At 37.0% G+C, this 19,259-nt stretch overlaps 1 protein-coding gene across 2 annotated transcripts in view; it reads right to left on the bottom strand.

Annotated features, from left to right (window-relative positions):
• Positions 1-19,259, bottom strand: part of ANK3 (ankyrin 3) — a 679,472-nt gene that overhangs the window by 582,127 nt on the left and 78,086 nt on the right. The gene's annotated exons all lie outside the window — the stretch shown is intronic.

The raw sequence follows: 19,259 nt of genomic DNA, 5'->3' as shown, positions 1-19,259 counted from the left end.
AAGAAGAGGCCCAAAACAACCCAATCAAAAAATGGACAGAAGACCTAAATAGGCATTTCTCCAAAGAAGACATACAGATGGCCAAGAGGCACATGAAAAGCTGCTCAACATCACTCATTATTAGAGAAATGCAAATCAAAATGACAATGAGGTATCATCTCACACCGGTGAGAATGGGCATCATCAGAAAATCTACAAACAGTAAATGCTGGAGAGGGTGTGGAGAAAAGGGAACGCTCTTGCACTGTTGGTGGGAATGTAAATTGATACAGCCACTATGGAGAACAGTATGGAGGTTCCTTGAAAAACTAAAAATGGAATTACCATATGACCCAGCAATCCCACTACTGTGCATATACCCAGAAAATCATAATTTAAAAGACACATGCACCCAAATGTTCATCGCAGCACTATTTACAATAGCCAATTAATGTATATATACGAATCTAGAAAAATGGCACAGATCAACTGGTTCGCAAGGCAGAAATAGAGACACAGATGTACAGAACAAACATATAGATACCAAGGGGGGAAAGCGGGGATGGGGGGGGAGGTTGGGAGATTGGGATTGCCATATATACATTATTATTAAGAAAAAAATCAAATTGTACACTTTAAATATGTGCAGTTTATTGTATGTCAATTATATCTCAATAAAAGTTCTTAAAAAAAATAAAATGCTTGCCAGTAAAAACAAAAACAAACAAACAAAAAAAAGAGGCCCAAAGAGCTAAGTGACTTGACCAAGATCATACAACCCATTAGTCACTCAGCAGGCTGGAAACTAGGCCTATCTCCAAAGTCTGAGCACAACTCCATTACTGACAGTTTTCCACTTCCTCCTTCTTTGCGTGATGGCTAAACTGTGCTTAAGTTACATTTGTTTTATAGGACAAAATACCAATGGTTTGTCTTTGTTCTAACGAGGCAGACAGTCATGATGAGACCTTCATCCCTAGAGAGCCTGAGTTAGTAAGAACTGGCCCAGAGAGAACACACATGCAGGATAAAGAGCAGATCATGTGCTCAGCTCAAGGAAGACAGCTCCAGACAGGGTTATGCCTGCACAGAGTGCCCTGTATGCCTGTTTAAAAGATAAGAGAGAATCAAGCCTATTGAATTGACAGGAGCAGATAAGGCCTCAACCTGTTCTCTAAAGAAAAACAAAAAAGCGTCACTGCAGTATTTAGACGCTGATGTTAACTCTCATATGAAATAAGACTCGTGGTACGAAAAGACTTGGGCAACCTCTGTAAGGAGTAAGAAAAACAAAGCCAATAGTAACAAGGTGAATTTGACTACATATAAGGATTCCAGTACACCCATGAAATGTAGAAGATTGGAGTGTGTGTTTCACTAGCACAAGACCATACACTATCTGCTCTCTGCCTCCAAATTCTACTTTATTTCCTACTACATTCTCACTCACCCTCTCAAACACCCTTGGTACCAGCAAAACCATTCAGTGAATATGCTATGCTGCTTCACACCTCAGTCAACTTAACTGTCCTATTAACCCTTCTAACATTTTTTTCTCTCTGTGACCTTATTACAAACTTCTTATCCTCAAATATTTAATGAAAACATGTGAAGTTTTCTTAGACTGAGTTTGATCTCTCCTTCCGAAATTTATCATACTCTAGTGATGGGTTTACCGTCTCTCTCCATCACTCACCTATGAGCCCTATGGGGAAAGAGGCTGTAGTTTATTCTTCCTGGCAATAGACCTCACACTGTAACTACATTCAATATGTGCTCACTCAATGAATAAAAAAGGCTGTGCCATTGAGGATGTCACAAAATGAATGCTTGCATACAATGCCAATGGAAAATTGGTACAATCTTTCCAGATAGTACTTAGCAATACATCTGTAGGGTGTTAACACTCTCAAATCTTTGAACCTAATAACCCCACTCCAAGAAATATATCACAAAGACATAACTGGATGTAAAAAAACAAAGAATCATATCCAAGGATGTTTAACACAGTCTTCTTTGAAATGGTAGAAAACCAGAAACAGATGTAATATACTAAAATATGGTACGAGTTAAGTAAATCACAGAAAATCTTCAGGATGGAACAAAACGACATTATTCATAATGGCATGAGGCAAATTTTTTAATGATATAATATTAAATGAGGGCTTCCCTGGTGGGGCAGTAATTAAGTATCCACCTGCCAATGCAGGGGACATGGGTTCGCTCCTCAGTCCAGGAAGATCCCGCATGCCTCGGAGCAACTAAGCCCACGCACCCTAGGGTCTGCGTGCCACAACTACTGAGCCCATGTGCTGCAACTACTGAAGCCCGTGTGCCTAGAGACCATGCTCTGCAACAAGAGAAGCCACCGCAATGAGAAGCCTACACACTGCAACGAAGAGATGCCCCCACTCACCACAACTAGAGGGAAAGCCTGTGTGCAATGGAGACCCAACACAGCCAAAAATAAGAAAAAAAATTTTTTTTAATTAAGAGAATTATGCATTTATAAAATGAACCCAATTCTATAATTTTTTAAATTTCTGATTCCACCCTTAAAGGATTAACTGCTATAGGAATTTCCTTTCTGCTCACAAACTGGACAAAATATATGAAAAAAATGTTTTTCAGATACTGGAAAATAAGCAGGGCTGAAATATGATCCTCAAGTGAAGGGGAAAAGTGAGTTCAGCCCTACAATTGCTCCAACACACTCTCTGGGGGTAGTTTTGGGCCATAGGACAGAAGAGAGATCTGAAACACAGCAAAGCAGAATTATTAAGTGGAGAAAACAGACAGCTAGAATTTGAGGCAGAGTATAAGAGAGGAAGGAGCAGCACAGAAGGCTCTGGAGATGTGCAAACAGGTTCACTGAATCATCAATGACTACAGACCTGTACACATATGGGTAACTTCATGAGGTACAGAAATGAACCAACAGACCAAAATAATTCCTAGAGCTTATGCAGGGCTGGAAACAGTTCATGCCCCTACCAGCCAGACTGCAGAGACCATGTAATACACAGAGCATTGGGTAGAGTCCTCAGGAGGATCACACCTTAGTAGGTGGGGCTAAATTAGCCCAAGAATAAAGGCTACTCTGGACCCACCCTAACAAAGCTTAACAGCAGCCTCAGAAGATTAAATTGATCTGCAAGTTATTTAACTGCATGACAGAACAAATGGTCAACAATTTTTAAAGGAATACAACAAAACCAAACACTATGAAATCCTTGATGTCTGGTATCTAATCAAAAATTACCAGGCATATACTACCAACTGTAAAATAGATAGCCAGTGGGAAGTTGTTGTATAACAAAGGGAGTTCAACTCGAGGATGGAAGATGCCTTAGAGGACTGGGACGAGGAAGGTGGGGGGGACTCGAGGGAGGGTGGGGGGGGAGTCGAGGGAGGGAGGGAATACGGGGATATGTGTATAAAAACAGATGATTGAACTTGGTGTACCCCCCAAAAATAATAAATAAATAAAATTAAAATTAAAAAAAAAAATACCAGGCATGCAAAGAAGCAGGAAAATACGACCCATGACCAGGAAAAAAAAAAAAATCAATCAATAGAAACAGATCCAGAAACAACAGAGATGATGGAACTAGCAGACAAAAATGTTAACAAAGCTATTATAAATGTTATTAATATTGTCAAGGACATAAGGGAAAAGATAGCCAAAACAGAGAAATGAAAAAATACATAAAGGCTAAATGGAATTTATACAGATGAAAATATGCTGGATGACTTCTGGAGTCAAAAATATGCTAGATACCATTGACAGCAAATTAGACATTGCAGAAGAAAAGACAAATGAATATAAAGACAGAACTGGAAACTATCCAAAATGAAGCACAGATAGAAGAAGTCTGAAAAAATGAAAAAAGCATCAATGACCAGTAGAACCATATCAAGTAGTTTAGCATATGCATAATTGGAGTCTCAGGGAAAAGGGAAATTAGTCTAAGCTCTTCTAAGTGTGGTTTCTGCCACAGGAAACCAAAGAACACTGACTAATACAAAACAATACAAAATGATGCAAAAGAATAATTCAATTAACTTCTGTTTTGCTTATCTGTATTCTTCTTTTCAGAAAAGAGTAGTGAATGTAAGATGAGCTCCCTTTTCTTGGTTTTGTCTATGCCCATCACACTGGCACTGGATTATCAGGAGTGGCTACTTCTCTCCCTCTGGCTTTTTTTTTTTTTTTTTTTTAAGTTTAATTGATCTGCAACACTGTTAGTCCCAGGTGTACAACATAATGAGTCAATATTCCTATACATTACAAAATGATCACAATAAGTTTAGTTACCATCTGTCACCATACAAATATATTGCAATATTATTGACTATATTCCTCATGCTGTACATTTCATTACTGCAACTCACTTATTTTGTAACTGCAAGTTTGTACCTCTTAACCTCTCTCACCTATTTCACACATCACCCCACATCTCTCCCCTCGAGCAACCGCTGGCAACCACCTATTCCTTCTCTGTATTTCTGAGTCTACTTCTGTTTCATTCTGTTTGTTCATTTGCTTTGTTTTTTGTTTTTTAAATTTTATTCTTTTTATTTATTTATTTTACCTATTTATTTTTATTTATTTTATTGGCTGTGTTGGGTCTTTTTCGCTGTGCGCGGGCTTTCTTTAGTTGCGGTGAGTGGGGGCTACTCTTCGTTGTGGTGTGCGAGCTCCTCATTGCCGTGGCTTCTCTTGTTGTGCAGCACAGGCTCTAGGTGCGCAGGCTTCAGTAGTTGCAGCTCATGGGCTCAACAGTTGTGGCTCATAGGCTCTAAAGCGCAGCGCAGGCTCAATAGTTGTGGCACACGGGCTTAGTTGCCCCGCAGCATGTGGGATCTTCCTGGAGTAGGGCTCGAACCTGTGTTCCCTGTATTGGCAGGCGGATTCTCAACCACTGCGCCACCTAAGAAGCCCTGCTTTGTTTTTTTTTAATTCCACATATAAGTGAACTCATACGATACTCATTTTTGTTTCTCTTAGTTCACTTAGCATAATACCCTCTAGGGAACAAACATATGGACACCAAGTGGGGAAAGCAGGGAGGGTTGGGGGGGGATGAACTGGGAGATTGGGGTACCAAATTTTACACTCTAAATATATGCAGTTTATTGTATGTTAACTGTATCTCAATAAAAGTTCTAAAAAAAAAAAAAGAATAACTGAAAATGAATGGAAAATGAGAATGTTTATTTCCTGCAAATTAATAAACTGGAGGCATGATCCAAAAAAAAAAAAAAAAACCTCTAGGTCCATCCATGTTGTTGCAAATGGCGAGATTTCATTCTTTTGTATGGCTGAGTAACATTCCATTGTGTGTGCAACACATGCACACACACACAGCATCTGCTTTAACCATTCATCTATCAATGGACATTTAATTTGCTTCCATATCTTGGCTATGGTGTTCAATGCTACAATGAACATCAGGGTGCATAAGTCTTCTTGAATTAGTGTTTTTTCTTTCTTTGGAAAATGCCCAGAAGTGGAACTGCTAGACAGAATGACAGTTCTATTTCTGATTTTTCTAGGAACCTCCATTATTTTCCATAATGGCTGCACCAATTTACATTCCCACTAACAGTGCATGAGGATTCCCTTTGCTCCACTTCTTTGCCAATACCTGCTATTTATTGTCTTTTTGATAACAGCCATTCTGACAGAATGAGGTGATAATTCATTGTGGTTTTGATTTGCATTTTCCTGATAATTAGTAATGCTGAGCATATTTTCATGGACCTATGGGCCATCTGCATGCCTTCTTTGGAAAAATCTCTATTTAGGTCATCTGCCCATTTTTCAACTGAGTTTATTTGTTTGTTAGATGTTGAGTCGTATGAGTTCCTTGTATATTTTGGATATTAACCCCTTATCAGATATGTCATTTGCAAATATCTTCTCCCATTCAATAGGTGATCTTTTCGTTTTGCTGACCATTTCCTTTGTGGTTTAAGAGCTTTTTAGTTTGATATAGTCCCATTTGTTTATTTTTGCTTTTGTTTCCTTTGCCTGAGGAGACATATCCAAAAAAATATTGCTAAGACTAATGTCAAAGAGTGTACTGTTTATGCTTTCTTCTAAGAGTTTTATGGTTCCAGGTCTTATATTTAATTATTTAATCCATTTTGAGTTTATTTTTGTATATATGGTGTGAGAAAGTAGTCCAACTTGATTCTTTTGCATGTAGCTATCCAGTTTTCCCAACACCATTTACTGAAGAGGCTGTCTTTTCACCATTGTTTTTCTTACCTCCTTTGTCGTAAATTAACTGACCACATGAGTGTAAGTTCATTTCTGGGCTCTCTATTCTGTTCCATTGATCTACGTGTCTGTTTCTGTGCCAGTACCATACTGTTTTGATGACTGTAACTTTGTAGTATAGTTTGAAAACAGGGGGCATGATATCCCCAGCTTTGCTCTTTTTTCTCAAGGTTGCTTTGGCTACTCAGGGTCTTTTGTGGTTCCATAAAAAATTTAGAATTTTTTTTCTAGTTCTATGAAAAATGCCATTGGTTTTTGATAGCAATTACATGGAATCTGTAGACTGCCTTCAGTAGTATGTGCATTTTAACAATATTAATTCTTCTAATCCATGAGCACAGAATATCTTTCCATTTGTTTGTGTTTCTGCAATTTATTTCATCAATACCATATAATTTTCCAAGTTTTTTTTTTTTACCTCCTTGGTTAGATTTATTGCTAGCTATTTTATTCTTCTTGATGTGGTTGTAAATGGGTTGTTTTCTTACTTTCTCTTTCTGACAGTTCACTGTTCATGTATAGAAACATAACAGACTTCTGTATATTTATTTTATATGCTGAAGTTTTACTGAATTCATTTATTAGTTCTAATAGTTTTTTGGTGGTGTCTTCAGAGTTTTCTAAGTATAGTATCATGTTATCTGCAAATAGTGACAGTTTTACGTCTTCCTTTCCAACTTGGATTTCTTTCGCTGCTTTTCTTTGTCTGATTGCTATGGTTAGGACTTCCAACACTATGTTGAATAAAAGTGCTGAGAGTGGGCATCAGCACTTGTCTTGTCTTATTCCTGATCTTAGGGGAAATGCTTTCAGCTTTTCATCATTGACTATGATGTTAGCTGTGGGCTTGTCATGCAAGGAGGCATAACCATTGTCTTCATAGAATATCCCAGAAAAAATAAACCTCTAGGATATACACAACAGCATTCAACATAAGGAGAACATGGTATATAACAAAACCAAAAAAAAAAGCCCAACCAAAAAAGATAGATTATCCTAAATGTTATTTCAGCATTTAAAATATATCTCTACTCATTTGTTAAAATGCATTCATGTAGCATGAAACAAGATTTCTTAAGTTCCATTTTAAAGCCATGAATATTTTTCCTTTATGTTATATAGATTTCTAAGTAAATAAATATGCCCCAAATGGACGCAGAATGTTTTAAATTATTCTCTGAACCAAATGAAGGAATAACTCTCTTTAAAAGTACTATATTTCTCTAATATGGAAAAAAATGTAGCAAAGAGATTAAGCTAATCGCCATCAGAATAGAGCTCCTAATCATTGCAGTTTGGTTTATGGGATTGGTTACACTATTCTTGGCAAATAATTATCCTCCCGGCATTCCATCGGATAATGGAGGAGATAGTATGTCTTACAGAAAAGTATAATTGTGAGTAGTGTAGCAGGGAGGTATTCAATACTTATTATGCAGACAGATGATTCTAAAATCAATAAGAAAAGCTATCCAAGGATGTTGGTTTAAAGAAAAGAATGCTCTCAGATTGAAGGCTGAACTAGATACTTTCAATTTATTAAAAAAATAATAATGATGAGTCATTGCTGCTCTTCTTTGGTGTTCAAATTTAGACATTAAAAGTCAGGCATAGTTTCAGAAGTAATTGTCGTCTATAAGGACTAATTGATTAGGACTAAATGTTATTTACTTTGAAAATGATGGGGCCTTTATACAAATATCTTAATTTTTTTTCATTTAATTTTAGACTATATCTGGAAAAGTGGGCTAGGATGTGTATAATTCTCATATATCCTAATTTAGATAAAACAAAACAAAAATTTTTCCTAATGAAGCTTTTTTTTTCTGGATGTCCAGCATTTGAAATTCTCTTTTGTCATCTAATTGATATTGTCCATAGCTACCAGTGACTACCAAAAAAGCCAAAAGAAAATAAAAATTTGTGGCACATATTCTACAAAAATTATCAACTTTTAATAAATATAAAAACTAAGCTACTTCTTAAAATACACACTTGGCTCTAAGAAGTTCACTTTGACATGAATAATTTTGCATAAATTCCTAGTAACACTGTTCTTAACAAAGCTATTGGCCTAATAAGTTGATTCATAATCTATGACAATGAAAAGCTAAGCTTCAGAAACAGAGAATAAAATGTTTCTGAAATTCCTCAGGTATTTATTAAATGCAGTTTATCACATGTTTATACCAGCCTGGCCTGTTCCAGGAATTTTCTGAGAACAAGGATACAACAGAGAACCAGGTAGTAACAGCTCACAGTCTGGGAAGGAACATATGACAATATAAAATCTTGTTTAACTGGAATTGTGATAAAGGCTCTGAAATAAGTGCCAAATGAAAGGAGAACTTGTCACAGGAGGAGGACCTTAGATGGTCTGTAAGGACAGGGAAGGAGCTCTTGAGGAAGAGACAGTTAAACCGAGACGGAGCTGGGGACCCTGAAAGAGGACCAGGCAGAGAGAACTGCTGCAACATCGGCAGGCAGGTGGCTGAGGGCGTTTTTGGAAATGGAAAAACCAGCTACTGGGGCTGGAGCACACTGAGTGGAGGAGAAGGGTGCAGGACTGAGAGAAAAATGTAGGTGGGGCTACAAGAGACACTGCAGTGGTAAGGATCTGAGGTGGGTTCTTCGGGGCAATGGAGCGCTTTGGGAGTGGTCTCACTAGCAGAAGTGAAAAGCTCTCTCTGGAGAGATGAAGAGAAAGGACGGGCAGAAGGAGTCTGGACATCAGAGAACCAGTTAAAGGAAAAATAGGAAAATGTAGAATCATACACGGCAAGCCCAGGGATCCAGTGTGGGAAGGTGTTGAGAGCAAGGAAGACGAGGTCTGCAGTGTGTCCCCTGGACTGAGCCACAGGGAGATACTGGAAACCTCAGCAAGAGCCGTTTGGGGGCATGATGGGGGCAGAAGCCAAACGGAAGTGGATGGATGGCAGTCAGTGGCTGGTGAGACGCCTAGACAAGGGCAGGCAGCCAGCACTTGTATTAAGTTTGGCTGAAAGCAGAGAAGAGATGGGGTAGAACCAGAACAAGAAAGGCTCATGTGTTACAGTTTCTAACATAGAATTCTATTACGCAGCATGGTCACTGAGCTACATTTGTGTGTATTGCACATACGTGTGTGTCTTTACAGACCGTATAGGAATTTACAAGACTATACTTTGCTTTGTGTTTGTTTGTTTTTTGTCTTTTTTAATGTGGAAAAAAATATACAGGACTAAAGATGCCTTAGAGGACTGGGGCGGGGAGGGTGGGGGGAACTCGGGGTGGGGAGTCAAGGAAGGGAGGGAATACGGGGATATGTGTATAAAAACAGATGATTGAACCTGGTGTACCCCCCCAAAAAAAAATATATACAGGACTAAACTTTGAATAGAAAGCATAATAACAGGGGACTTCCCTGGCGGTGCAGTAGTTAAGACTCCGTGCTTCCACTGCAGGGGATGCAGGTTCGATCCCTGGTCAGGGAACTAAGATCCCGTATGCTGCACAGCACGGCCAAAAAAAAAAAAAAAAAAGAAGAAGAAGCATAGTAACAATAAAACATTTGAGTCATTTCTGAGCTAAAACACTCGTGATCAAGTAGTTGAGCAATTATGTGCCTCGTACTGTGCTGAGCACTGTGGAAAGAAAAGCGAAAAGTTACAGCACGTTATTTCTAACCACAGGATGCTAAATCTCGTAAGTAAAGCTACTATGCCTAAAATGATGCCAATACAGATTGTAAGCAAGGAAGAAATTGCTTGCTCAGAACTCACTTAAAAGCTATTTTCTTGTTGATTAAAATGCAGCTAAGTGAAATATGAAGTCATTTTGCCTCAGTAGTGCCAAATTGCAGCTGAAATACGTCTTCTGCTGAGCTTCATTTCAAGTGCAATGCCACGCTGCCATCTACTGGCTGCTCCTTAAATTTTCTTTGACAGTTTTTTTAGTTATATGTCACTGGACACCATTGACTATGAATTGGGACAGTAAAATATCTGACAAATGTCATATAAAGTTTAAACATAATATAAATACTTAGATATTATTTTAAAAGCTCAATTTCAATCAATTTTCAAATTCATAGTGTCTAAAAATAGTAAAAAAAAAAAAACTGCCTTGGGATGAAATTTCATAGCATATACTGTGTAGACTTTTAAAAGGGAGGAAAATTATCTTTACTACTGCTCATAATGATAAACAAATTACAGGATAATGATAAATGATAAAAAAAACAAATAATGGGATAAAAATATGTCAAGCTTATTATACCTCACAGAATAAAGGAAAATCTTTCCCTTTCCAACTGAAAACAAGTTTTAGAAATTTAAAAGAAAGAAACAGTTTGCCTTTGGGGAAAAGCTCCTTAAAATCTTGTCGGCAGGAAGTACCACTTCTGCCCCTCTTCCCACATTAGCTACACCTCTGATCCACCTATTTCCAAGATCTGCCTGTTCCCACTTCCCCCCAGCCCAGGAAAATTTGCTAATCTTATTGGCCGAAGCCCAGGGCAATCATAACCAACCAGGCCAGGTCAGTGTACCTTAAGAAGATATAAAGACAACCTCTCATGTCTTTGTTTCCTGCTTCTGTGCATCAGAGAGTGTAATGGAACTCAGTGTTCTTCTTGGGAACTGGACATTCCTGGCTAACTTCCTATGCAGAACCACTTGACCTCACTGGTCCCAAGACACAGATTCAAGCCACTCCAACACAGCCTCCCGGTTATTAAGAGATGGTATTTTGCTTCTTAGATTGCCATTTTTGTGGCATATGCTGTCCCAGGAACTCCACAAGAAGGGAGAACATGGAACAAGCCAGGATCTGGGCACTGATGAGCCCTGCCATTAAATGCCAAATACCACCCGTATCACCACCAACCTCTAACACACAGATGTTAGAATGCAAAGTTACAGTTACACGAGAGGAGTAAGTCCCAGAGATCTGCTATACATCCTACTGCCTATAGCCTGTAGTTGACAATAAGATATTGCACACTTAGCAATTTGTTAATTTTTAGATCTCATGGTAGGTGTTCTTATCAGGAAAGGAAGAAAAGAAAGAAGGGACAGAGGGATGGAGGGCGGGCGGTCAAAACCAAAAAACAACAAAAGACACAAGGAAACTTTTGAAGGTGATGGATACATTTACTAACTGGATCGTAGTCACAGTAACACATGTTTACATATGTCCACACTCACCAAATTATATATGTTAATTATGTGCATTTTGTATACCTATTATACCTCAATAAAGCTGTAAAAAAAAAATGCACTGCCTCTGTAGTCCCTTTAACAGTGTAATTATTTTGCCACAGTAATCATTAACCTATTAAAGCACAGATAACAATATTATATTAATATTATATATTAATAATGAAATACCAAGGGTAAGAGGTGATATAAAAGTTCAATAAAGTCAATGAATTGCTTCAAAAATGACAATATCTCATGTGAAATCAATTCAGCTCTTACGTTTTTGGATATACCTTTGAACCATAAAACTAGTTCACCAGATTGTTAGGCTAGTGGTTTTCTTTAAAGCAGAGGTTTTCCAGCTACAAGCTACGAAGCCCTAGGAGACCTCTTGAGGGTGCTTTCAGGGAGGGTTTCTAGCCACCCCATCCCAGCTTCAGCCTGAGCAACTCTTTTTCATATGTTTTCATGCTGTTTTATGTTTGATCTGTCATTTTCCATGTAAGATTTCCTGAGCTGTTCACAAATATTCCACTTCTCTTCCTTCAAGGTTCACAATAGGGTTGCATCTCTCTTTTCACTTTGAAGTTAGGTGTGGCCATAGGACTTGTTTCACCCAATGAAATGTGTCACCTCCAGGTGAAAGCTTTGAGGGACAGTTCCTGATCTGATACTTTTCCCCTCCTTTGCTGCATGGGGGCACATGTACAGCTGAAGAGCCCATCAGCCTAGGGACCTGAGTGTCTAGAATGAGCAAAAATCCAATTTCCACTGAACAGAAAGGAGGAGCAAAAAATAAACTTTGGTGGATAAAGCCACTGAGATCTTGGAGTTCTTTGTTACCACAATGCAGCCTATCCTTCTGATTGTTAAAAACTGCTAAATGGTTTCCTAAGGTATGAAGGTATGAGCTTAGATCAATCATTTTAGACTTTTTTTCCCTTTCCTAACATAAACATTTAAAACTATAAATTTCCCTCTAAGGACTACTATGGCTCCATCTGTCATAATTTTTTTTCTAATTTTGATACATTGTTTTTTATCATTTAATTCAAAATATTTTAAATTTTCTTTTTGATTTCTTGACTCATGAATATTCTGCAGTGAGGTATTTAATTGCCAGATATTTGGGGCTTTCTTAGATGTTTTACTATTATTGATTTTTAATTTAACTCCACTGTGGTCAGAGAACATATTCTCTAAGTTTTCAATGTTTTGAAATCTATTAAAACATGTTTTATAGTCCCGTATATGATCTACTTGGGGAAGATTCTATATGCACTTGAAAATGAGTGTTCTGCAATTGCTGTGTATTGCATTCCGGAGATATCAATTAGATTAAAAATGGCTTTGAATGTTGTTTTAATCTTCCATACTGTTACTGATTTTTTTGGTCTGGTTATATCGGTTACCAGAGATGGGTTTCCAACTACGATGTATCTATTTCCCCCTTCAGTTTTTCATCTTTGACATAATATATTTGCAACTCTGTTATTAGACACATATACATTTACAACTGTTACACCGTCCTATTGTATTGACCATTTTCTCATTATGAGATATTGCTCCTTACCTCTAACATCACGTCTTGTTTTGAAGTCTACAGACATTCCAACTTCCTTTTGCTTACTATTTGCATGATATATCTATTTCCAGTCTTTTCCTGCTAATATAACTGTGCCTCTTTATTAAAAATACATCTTTTGTAGAGAACATTAGTCAGCACTTGTTTTCATATTTGAGCTAGTCTGAGAACCTCTGCCTTTTAATTGGAGTGTTTGGTCCATTAACATTTAATATAATTATTGATAAGACTGTATTTAGGTCTGCCTTTTTAGTGTCTGTTAATTTGTTCCACCTATTTTCTTGTTCCTTTTTTCCTACTTTCCAGCTTTCTTTTCTATTAATCAAAAAATTTTTTAATTCAATTTTATTTTTGCTATTGACTTTCTAGCTAGATCACCACATTATCTTTGTGGTTGCTCTAGGAATTAAAATATGCATCTTTATGGTCAACAAGCACATTAAAAAGATGCTCAACATCACTAAGTATTAGAGAAATGCAAATCAAAACTACCATGAAGTATCACCTCACACGGGTCAGAATAGCTAACATCAAAAAGTCTAAAAATTATAAATGCTGGAGAGAGTGTGGAGAAAAGGGAACTATCCTACACTGTTGGTGGGGAATATAAATTGGTGTAGTCACTATGAAGAGCAGTATGAAGGTTACCTAAAAAATTAAAAATAGAGGGAGATTGGGATTGACATATATATACTAATATGTATAAAACAGATGACTAACAAGAAAAAAACATCAAGTTGTACACTTTAAAAATATGCAGTTTATTGTATGTCAATTATATCTCAATAAAACTCTTTTTAAAAAAAACACAAAAATAGACTTAACATATAATCCAGCAATCCTACTCCTGGGCATATATCTGGAAAGATGAAAACTCTAACTCAAAAAGATACATGCACCTCAATGTTCATAGTGGCACTATTTACAATAGCCAAGATACAGAAGCAAACTAAATGTCTACAGACAGATGAATGGATAAAGAAGATGCAGAATAGACAATGGAATATTACTCACCCATAAAACAGTAAATAAAATAATGCCATTTGCAGCAACATGGATGGACCTAGAGATTATCATACTAAGTAAAGTCATACAGAGAAAGACAAATATCATATGGTATCATTTACATGTGGAATCTTTAAAAAATGATACAAATGAATTTATTTACAAAACAGAAATAGACTCACAGAGATAGGAAACAACCTTATAGTTACCAAAGAGGAAGGAAGGGGTAGGGCTAAATTAGGAATTTGGGATTAACAGATATACACTACTATATATAAAATAGACAACCAACAAGGACCTACTGTATAGCACAGGAAACTATATTCAGTATCTTGTAATAGCATACAATGGAAAAGACTGAAAAAGAATATAACATCTTATAATAACCTATAATGGAAAAAAACTGAAATGTGTGTGTGTGTAACTGTATACCTGAAACATTATAAATCAACTATACTTCAGTTAAAAATAATTTAAAAATAAATACATAAGGCTTCCTTGGTGGCACAATGGTTAAGAATCTGCCTGCCAATGCAGGGGAAACGGGTTCAATCCCTGGTCCAGGAAGATTCTACATGCCATGGAGCAACTAAGCCTGTGCACCACAACTACTGAGCCCACATGCTGCAACTACTGAAGCCCATGCACCTAGAGCCTCTGCTCTGCAACAAGAGAAGCCACGCCAATGAGAAACTCATGCACCGCAACAAAGAGTAGCCCCCACTCACCACAACTAGAGAAAGCCCGTGTGCAGCAGTGAAGACCCAATGCAGCCAAAAATAAAATAAATAATAAAATAAATCTTTAAATACATAAAAAATAAAATATGCACCTTTAAAATAACTGAATTTATTCAGATAAAATATAGCAATCATGCAACAGTATATTTCTACTTACCTGCTCCTGCCTCCATCCTTACTGCTATTATTGTCGTATATATTACATTCACATACATTATAAACCCATTAATACAGAGTTATAATTTTGCTTTAAACAGTCATTATCTTTTTATTTGCTCACATATTTATCATTTCTGGTACTCTTTATTCTTTCCTATTGATCCAAGTTGCTTCTAAGGTCATTTTCCTTCTGGCTTAAATTTTTTCCTGACTATTGGTCAAATGTTCTTGTTTTTTTGCATGTCTAGTGGGATGATATACTGTAGTGACTCTGGCTTCTGTTATGTTCTTCTGAGGATTACTGGTCTTCTGTTCTAGTAGGCAGCTAACACGAATCCCCCCTGCAAACTTTGTCTCCTACTCGGCGTGTGGTGTGTAGCTGGTGATAGCTTGCTTTGTTCTTGTGGCTTCCAACTGACACTATTTTTAGATTAACCACTGAGGATCTCACCTATGCTGTGTAATTTGTCAGTAAGCCAAAGAGACTTGGGCAAAGATGCAGCTCAACCTTTTATTTTCTTGCTTTTATGGTATCTGCTCTAATTTTCCAGCTGTTTCGTTAGCTTTAGCCTCCTCTCTGACATTTCAAGCCCATAAGTTTCAACACTGTTGAGAAATACATTCAGTTAAAACAAGAAGGAGGTTCACAGATGTGGCACCACGGCTCTATCTTTTAAGAGATAAGTAATTTCCTCTCTGGTCTCTACTTATTTTTGAAGGATCTTTTTGACCAGGCTCCCTGGAGTCTCCCATAGACATGTAGGCATTTAGATACACACTTTCTATGATTCTGTTACTGACAAGATTTCCCCTTTAAATTTCTAGATGCTTTTCCAGCCCTGATCTTTGACCTCCACTCCCTTTAGCTAGCAAGGCTGCAATCTGCCACTGCAGTTATGGCAAAGAAAAGCATTACTGGGCCAGAAAGTACAAACTCACAATTCTGACTCCCTCCAATCAGTTTTTTGAGATTAAATTTTCCTCCAGTTTCTGTCTACTCTGTGATACTTTCCAGAATCTTTAAAGAATTATGGTATCTTATTTTTAATTATTATTTTACTCTGTTCTTATCATTGTCATCTGCAAGATGGTTTGGGTGACCACATCATCCCTCCATCTGTGTTAGAAGCTGTTGATAGCTGTACAAGTTTAAAACTCTGAAGTACATAATGGCTATTTGGCCTTTAGAATACTTACCGTAATGACGGTACAAAGAGTATATCCTTAGTTTATCACAATATAAAAAACATAATAATCACTAAAGTGAATGGGGAAAAGGATGCCTCTTGCTTTAAGGCAGATTGTCATAAATATAAAATTAGTGGGATAAAACTAAGAGCAGGAAAGGACAACTGGATATACTGAACGCAGTCAAATTAAGAGCTATAAAGTTTATAAAGGGGGACAGTGGATACAAAGGAATCTGATAATAGGTTCTTTATATTTGCAAGAGACTTTGCAACAAATAAAATATCCTTAAATCCTCTCTTTGCTAAATTTTAGGATTTCTTTCTTTGTTAATCTAGTCAGTGATCTGCCTGTTCTTAAACCTTAGTCATATTGGAGATTACTTTTGTTATATGGATAGAAAAGTAAGTAAGTATGTCGGTTGGTAGGTAAATTTCTCCTTTTGGACTCTTAGTTTATGCCTCTCCTATGGCATCTATTTTTCTGATTAGATGATAATTGTTTGTATATTAAACTTTGAACTGCCCCACAGCAGGGATCCTCTTTCATTTGCCTCTTATCCTCATACAGGCACTAAAACATTTCTTGAATACACATATATCTATACGACTATATCAAATGTCTACTGCAAAACCTACCTATGTGTGAGAGCAGCACTGTTCTAGGATGCAAATATGTATCAGCCAACAGCATCTCTCCTCTATGTCTGGTGAGTAACACTGTCATATACCTAAAACACCTGTCTAGTTACAATTAATATTGTAACACTACTCATATTTGTATTTACCCATATAGTTACCATTTCTGGTGCTCTTCCTTTTTTTCATGGATCCAAGTTGCCTGTGGTGTCATTTCCCTTCTGCCTGAGTGTAAGTCAAATGTCCTTGTTTCTTTGCATATCTAATGAGATAATACATTGTAGCTACTCTGGATTCTGTTCTGTTCTTCTGAGGATTATGGCAGAAAAACCATGAAGAAAGGAACATTTTATTAACCCTCATTCTGGATTAGAATTAGGAAGGCTTCAAAGCAGAGGTGACATTTAAGCTAGGTCTTAAAGCAGAAGTAAGATTTTTCTAGACAGAGGAGTAGAGAGCATTAGAGGCCAAGAAAACAGTGTGAGCTAAACAATGTGAGTGTTTTAGGGTTATCTCAGGAATTAGGAGTCGGTATTGCCTCAAAATCTTCAGAGAAAAGTAGCGAACACCTAACAGTATTAAAAGCACCACACACACACACACCCCACACCACACCCACCCAACCAAGTTGGAAAGTATACCAAGGAGTTCAGGCTTAGTTCTATAGAAAATAGGGCACCACTAAGAAAAGTTTCTGTGAAAGAAAGTAAAATAACCAGAAAGATGACTCTGGTAGCAATGTAAAGGACTATGAAGGGAGAAGTAATAAGGATGGAAGTTGGGCAGAAAGGTGATTTTTTTCTGAAAGACTATCTACAATGGAACCGTAACCAGTGTCTAGGTTACAGTTATATGTTCAACTGTCAAAATAACATATAAATATATAAGCAAATATTACTGAAATAGTATGTCTAAACTTCTAAATCCTTAATCATAAAACAAGAAACAGCTTCTCAGAAAATGAAAGAACAAGAGCCAGAAATAAAACTACTATAATTTTTAGGCATTCCTTTTTCTTCTACCAAGATAATATTCTTTAGGGAGTCTCTCTAGTTTATAAAAAAGCACCATGCCCAAAGATATAGATTATAAGGTCCTACTCATTTGCCCCTCTTGTTTCTTTCTTTTTTCTAAGCCTATAAAAACTTCATTGTTTTCAGCTGTCTCTTCTACACCTTTGTTTATAGGTACCAGTCAATTCCAGGGAGATTTTTACTAACTTTTATCTCTTTTAACCTATTCCCATTGGCTCTTAACTTTGGATTCTGAATTCCCAGCACAGTATGGACCTGCTCACTGTTTGCAATGTTGCAGACTTAAAAGACCCAAGTAGCCATTTCCCAGATGAATGACAAGCAGTCTGTTTCCAGGTGTAGCTGCAAGAAGAGGCATCCCAAACCCAGGTCTACATGAATGATGCCCTGCCACCTGCTGGGAGCCCCTGGCACCATCACCTTCCATCTGACTCAGGCTACAAAAGCATCATTACTTCTTCTAAATTCAATTTTTTGAGCTGACTCTAACACCAGTGTGCACTGTTATCCCCCAAACAAAGCCAGACTGGGATTTGAACCAGGTCCCAGTCTTAGCTCTAAACTGCTATACCACACAGGCTGTCAGGAGTAGGAATCAAGGCTTAACATGTGGTCATAAATAAATTCAGCAAAATTTTTAGATGAAATCCGTTAGAACATATTCTAAAATAATATGAATTATAAACAAATCAGGAAATTTGTGAATGCACTCTTCACCTCCTTTTTTATTGGTCTTCTGTATTTTGAGAAAAATAAAGGAGAAAAATAAAGGATTAAGTGACATGCTAGCCAGTTTTAATGAGAAATTGCCCTGCAATGAGAAGGAATGCAGAAATGTTTTCAACTGTCCCACTGATACACTGAGATATAAAGTTAAGTTAGTGTGTGCTTAATTCATATCTGATGAATACATTTGTTATGCACTAAAAGATTTGTTAAATGATAAATGGATAACATGGAGTTCCTAGAAGAACACAATGAATCCTGTATCATTCTCTCTGCTATAAAATTCTGGAGAAAATTGAAAAACTAAAAGTTGTATGATTCTCAGAACCAAATCCTAACACTCTAATTAACTGGTAAATACACATAAATATATTTACATACACATTCATTACTCATCACTTTATAACATGTAACTAAGTCATTTATTAAGACAAATATATAAAATATACTGTTTCCTCAAGCAAGTTGTAATTAGAATAAACATCTTTATCAATTAATTCCTTCCTGATGTTTAGATCTATGTTTTCCAAACTAAAACATAAATGCAAGTTCCAAGAGGATAGGAACCTGTTTTGCTCACGATATTATCCTGAGTCTCCAGAACAGTATCTAGCATATAATTGGTGCTCAAAAAATTTAAAGTCCACTACTAAACTGGCCTTTTAAGAGGATGTGGAGAAAAGGGAACCTTCCTACACTGTTGGTGGGAATGTAAACTGGTACAGCCACTATGGAG

The sequence above is a fragment of the Hippopotamus amphibius genome, chromosome 5 (assembly GCF_030028045.1).
Source record: "Hippopotamus amphibius kiboko isolate mHipAmp2 chromosome 5, mHipAmp2.hap2, whole genome shotgun sequence".
Classification (NCBI taxonomy): Eukaryota; Metazoa; Chordata; class Mammalia; order Artiodactyla; family Hippopotamidae; genus Hippopotamus; species Hippopotamus amphibius.
This window is presented reverse-complemented; position numbering and strand designations above follow the sequence as displayed.